Here is a 14,285-nt window from a genome sequence, read left to right as displayed (position 1 = left end):
AATGTATAATACATAGATACATCAGTCAATGGATAAAAAGCTATTACCGTAATTTAGGTAGTGGGAAATTCATAAAGGAAAAATTCATGGTGGGATTGGCAGTGAATGAATTAAACAATACAATTTTGATGTCCGATTGTATGGTGAATTGATGTGGATAGCTATAATGATTGAATGCTATAGCCAGTGTAAATAACAGAGAATAGCAGTAAGGCGGAATAGCTAGCTAATAAATCAATATATACATATAGTTGTAGTTAGGGATCTTAGTACATCAGAAGAGGTGAGAGGTCAGACTGGGATGCTGAGCGCAGCGCAGGCTCTTGAAGCTGGGCTTGGCCGGCTGATGGGCTGCTCATGTGCTGTGGCAATGTTGGAGCCAGAACAATGGCGTCCCCCATAGGGGCCACATAAAGGAATACACAACTAATCTGTAAATTTATATTAAGAGCTTCTGATGAAATAATCAGTAGTAGTTTCTTTATTATTTAATTTATACTGGATAAGGAGGTTAGGTGCAGGGGGTGGGATGAAAATTGCTTAATAATGTATTAGGAAATGGGGCCTCATGGATGTATGTATGTATGTATCTATCTATTTATTTATTTATTTATTTATTTATCATCTATCTATCTATCTATTAGAAAGAAAAAAGGATACTCCAGAGCAGCAATGACTAATAAATGTGTGGGTGCACATCCATAGATCCTGTGTCTAGCGTTCCAGTAGTAAATCCAGTATTATCTATCATTATCATTGTCTATCTATATATCTACATTCAGAACATAGAAAAAAAACCTGCTGTTTGGTGAGCGCAGGCTGAAAAATGAATAGTGTCCAAGAGCAAAACTGACCACACAAGTTTTCTGGATAAAATCTTCCTTTTACTTCATAATTTATGAATAAATTGACCATATATTCAATATGATAAAGTTCAAAGAGCTTGCATTTTCATACCACAAGGTAGCGTGAGTATGTTAACATATTTGTAAACTTATTTGTAAACTTGCATAAGCATAATCACCATCCTTTGAATGTCCTTTTAAACAACTCACATATCCTGGTGCTGACTATATATTCACTATGATAAAGTTCAAAGAGCTTGCATTTTCAGACCACACTTCCTTGTGGTCTGAAAATGCAAGCTCTTTGAACTTTATCATAGTGAATATATGGTCGATGTATTAATAAATGTGAATGTTTTACGAAAAATTATGAAGTAAAAGGAAGATTTTATCCAGAAAACTTGTGTGGTCAGTTTTGCTCTTGGACACTATTCATTTGAAGTGTTTGGGGAGTGAAGGAGAGCTCCTAGTCCTAGACCACATCACAGATTAATATTAGCTCCCCCGTTTACGTATTTGTTGCAGGCTGAAAAATACCAGGCCCATAAATAACATCCAAGAAAAAGCAGCTCTCACCTAGGTTACAAGCGGAGCAACATTTCTGGTCATCTTTCAGCTTGAACATATATCACTATTAGTTTAACACTCACCTGAGAGCATGATGAAAGGAGGTATTTGGAAAGTCCAGGGGGGCCAAGGTATACACCCCAACGCGCGCTTCGCACTATTGCTTCGTCAGGTGGCGACCTGCTCTTGAATTTGCAGGGTGGCCGCTCAGCATGTTCAGGGTGTGATAAGACAAGGTGCAAGCCCCAGGACTGTGCACAATAGAAGCCGGTGTGCCACTAACTGGCCGCATAATGTGCAGCGAGCTCAGGGCACACATTGACGGTCGTGTTCATGAGGCCTTAATTTGTCCTAGATGTTTTGCCAATAGAAGTAAACTAATTCTTGCAGCTGAACACTATCATGGAGTTTTGTAACTTTATTGGTTCAGGATTTAATGCAGTTGAGTCAACGTCAGGTGAAGTTTAGTATGTAATGGAAAAGTAAAGGAAGGACTTGTCCAACTACTGAATCTATATCTGGTTTTGTTCTAAAATCTACATAAAAACAACAAAACTCCATGTATGACTCCAACCTCTGGCAAGTCCTATTTGAAATTCATCCATGGCAGTCCTGGCACCCTCTCAAAGGTTTGTAATACCCAATTTGAATGGAGGAAGTCCAAGTATTGGGACCAACACTGATCACAAGAACAGACCTCTATAGTTCACAAGAACAGGGGTCCAGTTTGCACTAAATAAATGAGACGGCAGGTTTAGGATATGTTCTGCCTTTACATTTATTGCAAAGGGAGCATTGGAAATTGTTGAGCACATCGCTTGAGTATATCTGGCATTCCCATCCACTGCCTTTGTGAGTTACAGAGATAGCTAAGTGCTGTACTCAGCAACTTCCACAACTCCCATAGACTCCCTTTGAACGGAGCAGCAGGACACATACTCGACCTGACACTTCATGAATTAGTTAGAACCACATCCTAGTTCTTATGATCGGTGTGGGTCACAGCAGTGGATCAGATTGTAATCACTCATCCAAAATAACAATAAAACCTGGGATAACACCTTTATGGTATCTGACTCCAGTGTCGGACTGGCCCACCAGAGCATCAGAGAATCCTCTGGTGGGCCCCAGGTTATGACATTTTTTAATGGCCCCAAAAGATCTACATTTGGTAGTTACTGGAGTAATCATTGGATATTATGATCTATTTTATATAGGATGATTCCGATATTATAGATTATTAGATCTTTTTCATGATACATCCTAAATGATATGATTTTTTAATGGTATTTTATGGTTGAAGGGTGGGTCCTCATGATCACTACCTCTGAAAGGCCCAACAAGGCCAGTCCGACACTAACTGGCTCCAATTACAAATATTGACACCCCTCAATCACAGTAAGGGTTAGCGATGGGAAAAGAAGACACTTCCAATGGTCTCCACAGCGGAAAATTCTCCCATTCGCATTGAGAACAGTAACACCTTTTAGTTGTGTAATTTTACTAGAGAGATGTGAGCATTCAGCCACAGCTATTAAAGGTGTATGGCTACCGTTACTCCACTGTATTGTTCTAAAATAGGCCCTATATCCATTCAACGCACTACACAAACAGGAACTATCCTAGAAAAATCCAAGTGTTTCCCCATCATCATTATCACAATGTAACTAATAGCCTGTATACAATTGACAAAAGCTCTTAGTCCAATAAAAGACAATTTGCAGCCTTTATCAACTCTTGTTAACACATGTGATAGATTCCCAAGCTGTATGGGGTCAAAGGGCATTCAAACTTGCACAAGAGGGTCATTGTAGGCAGGCACGTCTCACTGTCCATACAGTCTAAACGCACTCAGTTTATTAACTTGACACACAGCTGTGACTACCACACATGTCTGTTTCTTCTGGATAGTCATTGTCTAACATTTACTAAAGCCTAACGCAATGGTCGCTGCAGAGGTGTTAATCCCTGCTAGATGTCAACATCAATTAGCACTTTCCTTGATGTGGATGATGGAAAAAAAACATAAAAATGCTTCAGGAAATTATAAATAAGGTACAATGCAGAGATGTAAAAGTGTCAGTCCCGGAAGCACCTAGAGGTTACAATATACTGATACTCTGATACATCAGAATACTCTTATTTCCTGGCCATTTCACTCCAGTACTATACAATCCACTCCCTTCGAAGAACCTATAGCATCTTGATCCTACTGGACCATATAAAATTAGTAATGCTAGATTGCTGATTGATTGTTGTCACCCAGCATACACGTGCACATGTCCAAAACGTCAAATACTACATACACTCACCGGCCACTTTATTAGGTACACCATGCTAGTAACGGGTTGGACCCCCTTTTACCTTCAGAACTGCCTCAATTCTTCGTGGCATAGATTCAACTAGGTGCTGGAAGCATTCCTCAGACATGGTCAGCAACAATACTCAGGTAGGCTGTGGCGTTGCAACGATGTTCAATTGGTACCAAGGGTCCCAAAGAGTGGCAAGAAGATATTCCCCACACCATGACACCACCACCAGCCTGAACCGTTGATACAAGGCAGGATGGATCTATGCTTTCATGTTGTTGACGCCAAATTCTGACCCTACCATCCGAATGTCGCAGCAGAAATCGAGACTCATCAGACCAGGCAACGTTTTTCCAATCTTCTACTGTCCAATTTCGATGATCTTGTGCAAATTGTAGCCTCAGTTTCCTGTTCTTAGCTGAAAGGAGTGGCACCCGGTGTGGTCTTCTGCTGCTGTAGCCCATCTGCCTCAAAGTTCGACGTACTGTGCGTTCAGAGATGCTCTTCTGCCTACCTTGGTTGTAACGGGTGGCGATTTGAGTCACTGTTGCCTTTCTATCAGCTCGAACCAGTCTGCCCATTCTCCTCTGACCTCTGGCATCAACAAGGCATTTCTGCCCACAGAACTGCCGCTCACTGGATGTTTTTTCTTTTTCGGACCATTCTCTGTAAACCCTAGAGATGGTTGTGCGTGAAAATCCCAGTAGATCAGCAGTTTCTGAAATACTCAGACCAGCCCTTCTGGCACCAACAACCATGCCACGTTCAAAGGCACTTAAATCACCTTTCTTCCCCATACTGATGCTCGGTTTGAACTGCAGGAGATTGTCTTGACCATGTCTACATGCCTAAATGCATTGAGTTGCCGCCATGTGATTGGCTGATTAGAAATTAAGTGTTAACGAGCAGTTGGACAGGTGTACCTAATAAAGTGGCCGGTGAGTGTATATAGTGTCTTGTGAAAGAATTCAGCCCCCTCAAACTTTTCTACTTTTTGCCACATTTCAGGCTTCAAACATAAACATATAACATTATAAATTTTTGGTGAAGAATCAACAAGTGGGACACAATTGTGATGTGGATGCCATTTCAGCTGTGAGTCGCTTGGGTGTCAAGTCTCTATCAATTTTGCACATTGAGAGACTGAAATTCTTGCCCATTCCTCCTTGGTAAACAGCTGGAGCTCAGGGAGGTTGGATGGAGACAGCAGTTTTCCGTTCTTTCCACTGATTCTCCATTGGATTCAGGTCTGGACTGTGACTTGGCCATTCTAACACCTAGATATGGTTATTTGTGAACCTTCCATTGTAGATTTTGTTTTACGTTTGGGATCATTGTCTTGTTGGAAGACAAATCTCCGTCCCAGTGTCAGGTCTTTTGCAGACTCCAAAATGTTTTCTTCCAGAATGGTCCTGTATTTGGCTCCATCCATCTTCCCGTCAATTTTAACTATCTTTCCTGTCCCTGCTGAAAAGCCCAAACCATGATGCTGCCCCCACCAAGTGTGACAGTGGGGATGGTGCCACCACCATGTGTGACAGTGGGGATGGTGCCACCACCATGTATGACAGTGGGGATTGGGTGTTCAGGGGGATGAGCTGTGTTGCTTTTACACCAAGCATATTGGTTTCCATTGTGGCCAAAAAGTTTGATTTTGGTTTCATCTGACCGAAACACCTTCTTCCACATGCTTCGTGTCTCCCCGGTGGCTTGTGGAAAACTTTAAACTAGACTCTTTATCGATATCTGAAAAATGGCTTCTTCTTGTTGCCCTTCCATAAAGGGCAGATTTGTGCAGTGTATGACTGGTTGTTGTCCTAGGGACAGACTCTCCCACCTCAGCTGTAGATCTCTGCAGATCATCCAGAGGGATCATGGGCCTATTGTCTGCATCTCTGACCAGTCTTTTCCTTGTTTGAGATGAAACATTAAAGTGACGTCCAGGTCTTGGTAGATTTGCAGAGATCTGATCTTTCATATCAATACGATCACTTGCACACTGCTCAATAGGATGTTTAAAGTTTGTAAAATCTTTTTGTATCCAAATCCAGCTTTAAACTTCTCCACAACAGTGCATTACATTTATCAACATCATCAACTTCTGGAGTGAGTTTGCTGCACTGAAAGTAAAGGGACCGAATAATATTCCAGGACCCGCTTTTCAGTTTATTATTTTTTACAAAAGTTTCATTCCACTTCACAATTGGGTCCCACTTGTTGTTGATTCTTCACCAAAAAATTACAATTTTACATCTTTATGTTTGAAGCCTGAAATGTGGCAAAAGGTAGAAAAGTTCATGGGAGCGAATACTTTCGCAAGGCACTGTGTATAGTATACACACTAGGCCCAATATATCATGCCGTGTGCACTAGTTTTCTGACGTACAAGGCAAGAAAAGTCATAACTCCTGCAAACGTCCCGGATTATGTGACTTCTGCGCCACACATGCCTCTTTTTGCATGGTATAAAGCAGGCAAAGTGAGGATGTCACAGCAAACCAAACTTACTATTACCAGGCTATATTTGAAATGGAAATCAGGACAGACCTGATGTAGGTTTCAAGTTCACAGGTTCTGTGCTGAGTTTGGGACATGATAGTAATTCCAGTGTGACACACACCGCCCCGGCGACTAAGACTGGCGCACACCGCATCCGTCTTAAAAAAGATTTTTTTACGTGTTCTAATGAAAACCTGCGCCACTCACCCTTGGAATCAAGTAATTTCCCTAACTACTAAAGGATCCGCTACATGAAATCCATACAACAGTTCATGACCATTATTCTTTAAGATTTCCATGAGAAACAATAAGATTTTTAATGATCACCCATTTTTGGTGAAAAACACCTGATGTCAGAGAGTCATAGCTCTGCTGTCCTATGTATGTTTGAACAGTAAGTAGTCATACAAGAAAATTGTTTGTGGGCAAGGGACCTTAAAGGGAACTTTGACCTTGAAATTGACCTAATAAACCACTACCAGCCTGTTGTGAAGCAGCTGAACACCTTCTAGATCTTGTTTCTTTCATGACCCAATGTAGTGGCATCATCCAGAAAATCAACTTTGAAGTGAGATGTAAATTAGTTGTATAAAGTCAAGGAAGCGGAGAATTTAATACTGAAGTCAAGCTCTCTCTTCTTCAGAAAGTCCACTTCACTGTAATTGAAGGTCCTGCAGAAACACCACTAACCAGCTTCTAACTAACTTCTGAAGTCCAATGCATGATGTCAGTTACAGAGGAGAAGGCGTTCAGAGCCCCCACCTTGACATCAGTGTTAAAATCTCCACCACCTTGACCAACCAATTTACATCTCACTTCAAAGTAAATTTTCTGGATGCTGCCATTGCATCGGACCATGAATGAAACAGAAACTAGAAGGTGTTACACTGCCTGACAATATACTAGTAGTGGTTTATTAGGGCAGTTGCTGATGACAGGTTCCCTTTAAAAGACATAGGACATTTACCACCAGGATGAAGGATTGTAAACCAAGCACACTGACATACTGGCAGGATCTGCTCTTCTTTAAGCTTCTTATGCCCTTGGCTTCTAAAATTATCGACCAGTTATAGATAAAATAGATAAAATTATCGATCAGTATAGCACCAACGGAGGGCCAACATTGTGCATGCAATGGGGCAGTACATAACGTTAATACATACAATAGATTTTTTTTATTAGAGGGAAACCCGGGATCCTGCACAGCAGCGTGCCATGTGTGGCCGGCAGTGTTAGCAGACTATGAGGAATGTCTATAGTTTCCCAGGCCCATCCTGAGAACAGTTGGTAATAGTCCTGTTGGATCTGTGTGAATGTGCAGACAAGTAAACACCGGAGCATAGTCAAACTACAGAAACATTTCACACCAAGGCTGCAATGGTTATAGGTTAATAAACGACTGTAAAGCCGCCCATCAATCATACAGCTTCCGAAGGACGGGGGCACATGCCTTGTACCCTGAAGGAGATCCTTTGTTGTCTTTTCAGTCATTCAAGATGAAATCACAGTAATAGTCATGATAAAAGCGGCTAATTTGGTAAGTTCTAGAATGTACATATTAGTTTAATTTTTTTAACCCACAGACAACATTTATACTTTATGTAAAGAATAGACATTTCTTCCAACTTTTTGAAAACCCAAAGAGGGATATAATGTGTACATTGCACAGCAGAAAAGTTTTGGTCCACGTGCCTGTATAATGCCCCCTTCCTGTCGCTCTCACAGAGTACAATACCTCCTATACCCAGTGATGGAGAACCTTTTGGAGACAGAGTGCCCAAAGTACAACCAAAAGCCACTTATATGTTGCAAAGTGCCAACATGACAATGTAAGTAGTAACTTATTGATCCCTGCTGTATCACAGGTTTCAATCGTATTGGGGTCCTGAGTTCACTAATACAATAGAAAGATGATGGAGAACTTGGATTCAGGGTCCCCTGAATAGGAATAATCAGGGTTCCCAGAGCAGGCGCTCCAACAATCTCTGTCAACACTTTCTTGCTCCTCCTGTAGCCCTGGCAGCCAAGGATGTTACTTTAAAATGGTGCTGAGCATGGCACATCCTGGGCTGTATTGGATCGCAGGAGGAAGCCCTGAGTCCTGTCTGGCAAACTCTATGTTGGGGTTAAGGCCTGGGTGCCCACAGAAAGTGCTCCGAGTGCCACCTGTGGCACCCGTGCCATAGGTTCGCCACCACTGTCCTATACTGTTGCCACCCCCCAAAATACCTAATGCCCTCTGTGACCCCATAATGTGTCCCACCAACTTATCTAGCCACCATCCTGTCAACACCCTGCTTTTACTGCACCTTATTTGTATACCCCCCACCCACACCTATACTCCTTTTCTGTAATACTGGCACTTATAATAGCCCCTAAATGTTAGAACACTATTTTTAGGTTTCAGATGTTAGTCAATCCAGGAGTATCATAGAAGTCAATAAAGCAAATGTCTATGGGACTATAGAACTTCCAAAATCAGCTAACAACATGGCGGACTCCCTGTGCTATAAAGCAGAGCAGGTAGACATCTGATTCCCATATTCTGCTGATTCTGTGGATCCAACACAACCCTACCACCACCACCACCCCGAAATCAGACATTTATCCCCTTTCCTGTGGATAAAGGGCCAAATATTATTTAGACAACCTCTTGGAGCCACGCAGCATACATTATATGTGTTATACAATAATTCAACCATATATATATTACCGTATAGCTCTTTAGGTCGGTGGCCTTACAATGGTACAATCTGCCACCTGGCTGATTAGGACGAGGCTGTTTGGATGGCCATGAGCCACCCCAAGAGCTTTGGGCCCCAGGTGGCTGGACATATAGGACACTACTGATAACATGTATAGGCAATGATTCTCCTCTAGAATGAATACTTACATGTAACACAACAAGAGATTCTATATCCCTTACCTTGTTGCTGTAAAACAGCCCTGCACAACCCACTATGGAGCAGTCATTTTGGTGGGTGCATAAGCCGTAAGGTTTAAAAGGTCTCTGAAGGTAAAAGGTAAAACTTGACGTTAACAACGAGCGTTGACAGTATTCGTTACATTTATGAAACTTCTTTTATTATCACACGATTTCCTTCTATACAATTATGTAATTCATGAAGTGCTCGGCTTACATGACCGTCCATGGAAAGGAAGATGGGAAAACATCTGCTATGTCCCCCAATAGCAAAAATAGATATTGGATGCACTTCTTTATGAATGATTGGTTTTTTTTTTTTTGTTTTTTTTTTTCGTTTTATTAATATACTTCAATGTTTTAGGTTTCATTTGATTCTCGCAGTTTACAATGTTTGCTATTTGGCTCCAGGCACCAGAACCTTGTTACTAGTGAGGTTATTACATATACTCTTCAGGTGTTCATGTTCATAAAAAATGAAACCTGTTACTTGTGTAAAGTTTGTGGCAGCTCCTTCCACCTGTACAATATCCGATATTTTTTTTCAAGCATTTAACACATTGGCCAAAACACATGTTATACATCTGGTGATCATTGTCCTACAATCTATTTATCCTCCATTATGTGTTATTTCACCGGTTATTAATAGTCATTGCAACATTTACCTTGTAGCTATTTCGAGCTATTGTGACCAATGAACCCTACTAAATCATGATATGTTTATATTTATATATATATTTTTGTAATTGAGGCATTTATATTATTTATATATTTTTATATTTTAGGCATTTTTCGATTAATATTGCCTAACACTGTTGTTACAGTGTTTTACACCTTTACATGGGTTTTTCAAGAGTGGGGGCCAAAAAGAGACAAAATGAACATACTGTACTAGTGACTCTGCACACAGGGTGGACAGACAGGACAGTGAGCCCTAAACTGAGCCCCCAACTGTTACTTGCCTGCTTTCCTTTGCTATCCTTGGTGATACAGGACAATTAGAAGATCCTCCCTACATCCAAAGTGAGGACAAAATACTAGACACAATAATACATAACACAGAGGAAAAATGAGCAGTCAAGGTCCTAACTAAATAGCAGATACAGCACAAAATCATAGTACAAATGGAAAGTCACAACATGTAAGCCAGGATCAGATAACTAGAAATACATAAATATAGCAGAAGTAATATGAACAATAGAAACAGCAGAGAATATGCAACAACCATAGGGTGCTGTCAATGCATAGGATGGGTAGTTGTTGCAAATAGCGCCCCCTCCTTGTCAGGAACTATCTGATGAGCCTCTGCAGCTGGAACCACTACCTGGGACGACAAGGTTTAACCAATGACATGATGTGTTCTATTGTAAAACAACCCAGAAGCTGATTGGAGAGTGATGCCAAGTGAGAGTGGAGCACATGGTCTGAGGGTTTAGACAGCATTTTAGAAGCAGGTCTAGTGTGCAGCTACTGCAGAGCTACACTACTAGGAATCAGAGGTGTCTCAGGCCAGCTGCCTGACACCTTGGGCAAGCCAGGAGACTAAGCCCCAGAGCAGAGATCCACTGTCCCGACTCAGCTCCATCTTACCCAGACCAGCCTAAAGTTACTCCCAGGCTGCAAGCAACTCTTTCTGTGGACCAGCTATCTCCTAAAAGCTTTCCAGCCTGCTGAATACTGCTGCTGATGTTTGGCCGTTGCCTGATGTTCAAGTTCAATCAACATGAGTTGATTTGCACAACGTGCCTCTTTGTGATCAGGATGCTTCACCATCACAGGCTCCCGATCCTCCATCACCCAGGGAGTCCCATATACACCTCAGGGATTGCCCCAGGGAGAAACCTCTTTCATCAGCCTCTCCCTCCATTATTCTTGCACACACCACCTGCTGGAGACCTGACAGGCTGTAGGCCCGTGGTTCGGTCTTAATACCAAGAACCATCACCATATCGTGCCCAAGGCCACATAAGCCAGCCACTTCAGTATTCTGTGTCCTGGCTCTCTACAGTGTTGCAAATATAACCTGTGATGGAATAGCTGTGATGACTGGAGCAGGGCTCTGTCCATTACAGCAAGTTAACTATTAGTGGACCAGAGCAGAGCTGCAGCATAAAGCACAGTTCACACTATTGATGTAAAACAAAATGAGAAATTTTACGCATTTTAAGCCACATTCTGCAGAAAACACTGGCACAGATGAAACACATACCCTGTGTGCTGGCTCTTGGTTCCTGCATCTTTCCAACACAAATGGTCTTTGACATCTCTACCTGAGCTTAAGTGCACTTTCACTATGTGGCTTAAGCAAGTCCTGTGACCCCAGGAACCAGAAGCTGGAATAGGGTAAACTTAGTTTCTTTTTGACATCCCTGCTCTTCTCTCCATAGGAAATCTGGAAAACCCAGTTTAACCAGTGACAGTAGCTTCACAGCAGAATCTTCCTCTCTTGATGAGAAAGGAGAAATACTCTGTAGAATCTGCTGCCAAATCTGAACTAAAATCCACATTGATTCAGAGCAGACTTTGAACTTTTGAAATTTTTATATATATCTTCCTATATTATTGATATTTTATTCCATTTCCATTTTAATGTTCCCCTTTTGTGGAGATATTAATCGGCAGAAGCATCTATGGCAATCACAAAAACTTCTTTTTCTCTCCAGAAAGGCATCCAGGCCTCTCTTGAACATGTACATAGAGTCCGCCATAACAACCTCCTGCGGTAGAGAGTTCCACAGTCTCACTGCTCTTACAGTAAAGAACCTTTGTCTATGTTGATGGTAAAATCGCCTCTCCTCTAGGCGTAGAGGATGCCCCCTTGTCCTGGTCACACGCCTAGGTATAAAGAGATCTTTGGAGAGATCCTTGTACTGTCCGTTCAGGTATTTGTACATTGTAATAATTTCTAAACTGGAAAATCCTAAATGTTGTAATCTGTCATTGTATTCTAGTCCCCCCATTCCCCTAATAATCTTGATTGCTCTTCTCTGCACCCGTTCCATTCCTACTATGTCATTTTTATACACTAATGCCCAAAACTGTACACAATGGGGGTCATTTACTAAGGGCCCGATTCGCAATTTCCCAACGTGTTACCCGTATATTTCCGATTTGCGCCGATTTCCCCTGAATTGCCCCGGGATTTTGGCGCACGGGATCGGATTGTGGCGCATCGGCGCTGGCATGCACGCGACGGAAATCGGGGGGCGTGGCTGAACGAAAACCCGACGGATTCGGAAAAACCGCCGCATTTAAAAAAAAAATGTGTCGCGAAGCTTGCACTTACCTTCACTCAGCCCGGCTCGGTGTATTCCAGTGCATTGCGGGGAACTTCAGCGCAGCAGCGCCACCTGGTGGACGTCGGAGGAACTGCCTTAATAAATCCCGGCCAGACCCGAATCCAGCGCAGAGAACGCGCCGCTGGATCGTGAATGGACCGGGTAAGTAAATCTGCCCCAATATTCCATGTGTGGTCTGACCAGGGATTTGTATAAGGGCAAAACTATGTCCTTATCATGAGAATCTATTCCTCTCTTGATTTTATTTGCTTTAGCAGCAGCTTTCTCTAGTTGACTCCAAACTTTACAAAAGAATCAGTTTGACTCCCAACTTTATCATCTTTCCCAAGTTACAAACATTTTTAGCTTAAAGGACATTTACCATCAGATAACCTGATGGAGGATTTTTATAGTTACCTCTCAGTCCCATCCACACAATAACCTTCATTTGTCATCTTTCAGAATGACCTGGTTTTGTCAAAAACAAACTTTATAAACTATGCAAATAAGCCTGAGGTGCTCCGGTAAGTGCCTCATGTCTCCGCCAATAAGTAGTTGATGCACTTATGTGATTGACACGATGATACAATGCTAAGAGAGCCGTCAACATTTATTCTCGTTTATAAAGTTTATAACGTTCTTTTACCACGAAACCCGGTCATTCTAAAAGATGACAAAAGAAGGTTATTGCCATTCAGAATGGGATGAGGAGGTGAGTATAATCAGATAACATGGTGGTAGATGTCCTTTAATGCATTTTTGGACATCGAGTCAATGATCCATATGTGATAGGCCATCAATATTCTATCAGTGGAAGTCTGACGGCAGAGTAACCAGCTGTTTGTAACTCTACATGTATACCATAATGCGACTAGACTGCTATACTATTCCTCCTCAGTTTTGGTTATACAATTCTCAAATAGCTTCTAGCTGCATATTTTGCTATTTATTTGTAATTCCCCCTAGAACATTATGAATAAATTGACAACAGGGTTTTACCAGTTGTGGGTGGGAGAGTGGGGTGTTCCTGCTATCAACACTGATTGTACAGTGTCCGACTGTGAAGGGTGATACATTTTATTAATACATTTTAGGGGAAATAACATAGAGGTAGTACAGTGCTAGCATATATATATATATATATATATATATATATATATATATATATATATATATATATATATAATATATGAAAAGATGCTCCAAAGTAATTTTTATGAAAAAGAACAAAGTGCCCCCTCTAAACTTGACTTATCTCAGGCAAAACATGACTCTTCTCTGCTAATTTTCACATGAGATTTGTTATAGGTAAATGGGGGGTATTTCACATAAAAGAGGGAAATATAGGCAGGAAATTTCATACCCTACTTGAGGGGGCTGAAAGGTTAATGGGGTAAAATCTGGTGACAGTTTCCCTTTAACATTTCTGAATCTTAAAGGAAACCTACCATCAGGGAGCTACCTACTAAGGTAGATCAGTTTTCAGGTTAATGTTATGTGGTGTAGCCCAATGCTTTTTGTAATAAAACATACTGTGCCCCAGAACATAATAAAACGTTAATCTAAAGTATATGCAAATTTTCTGAAGAGGTTATTGGGGCGTGAAGTAGCCGAGCCTCTTTTCGATCCCTCCTACCACAGTCTTCAGCACACTCGTCTGAGAAGCTGGAGTTCTGCGCATGTGCAGTAGCTCCGTCTCCGAAGCCGAGGGTGCCCAGCTCCTCATCTGAGAAGTTACTGCGCATGCACAGAACTCCAGCTTCTCAGACAGGTGCTTTAGACTGGGGTAGGAGGGATCGAAAGAGGCTACTGGGACGTGGAGTAGCCATAGCTCTCTGTACACAACGCAACTACTCTACGCCCC

This window comes from Engystomops pustulosus, chromosome 5 (assembly GCF_040894005.1).
Source record: "Engystomops pustulosus chromosome 5, aEngPut4.maternal, whole genome shotgun sequence".
In the NCBI taxonomy this organism is placed as follows: Eukaryota; Metazoa; Chordata; class Amphibia; order Anura; family Leptodactylidae; genus Engystomops; species Engystomops pustulosus.
The sequence above is the reverse complement of the archived record's forward strand: the minus strand, read 5'-3'. Positions refer to the sequence as shown.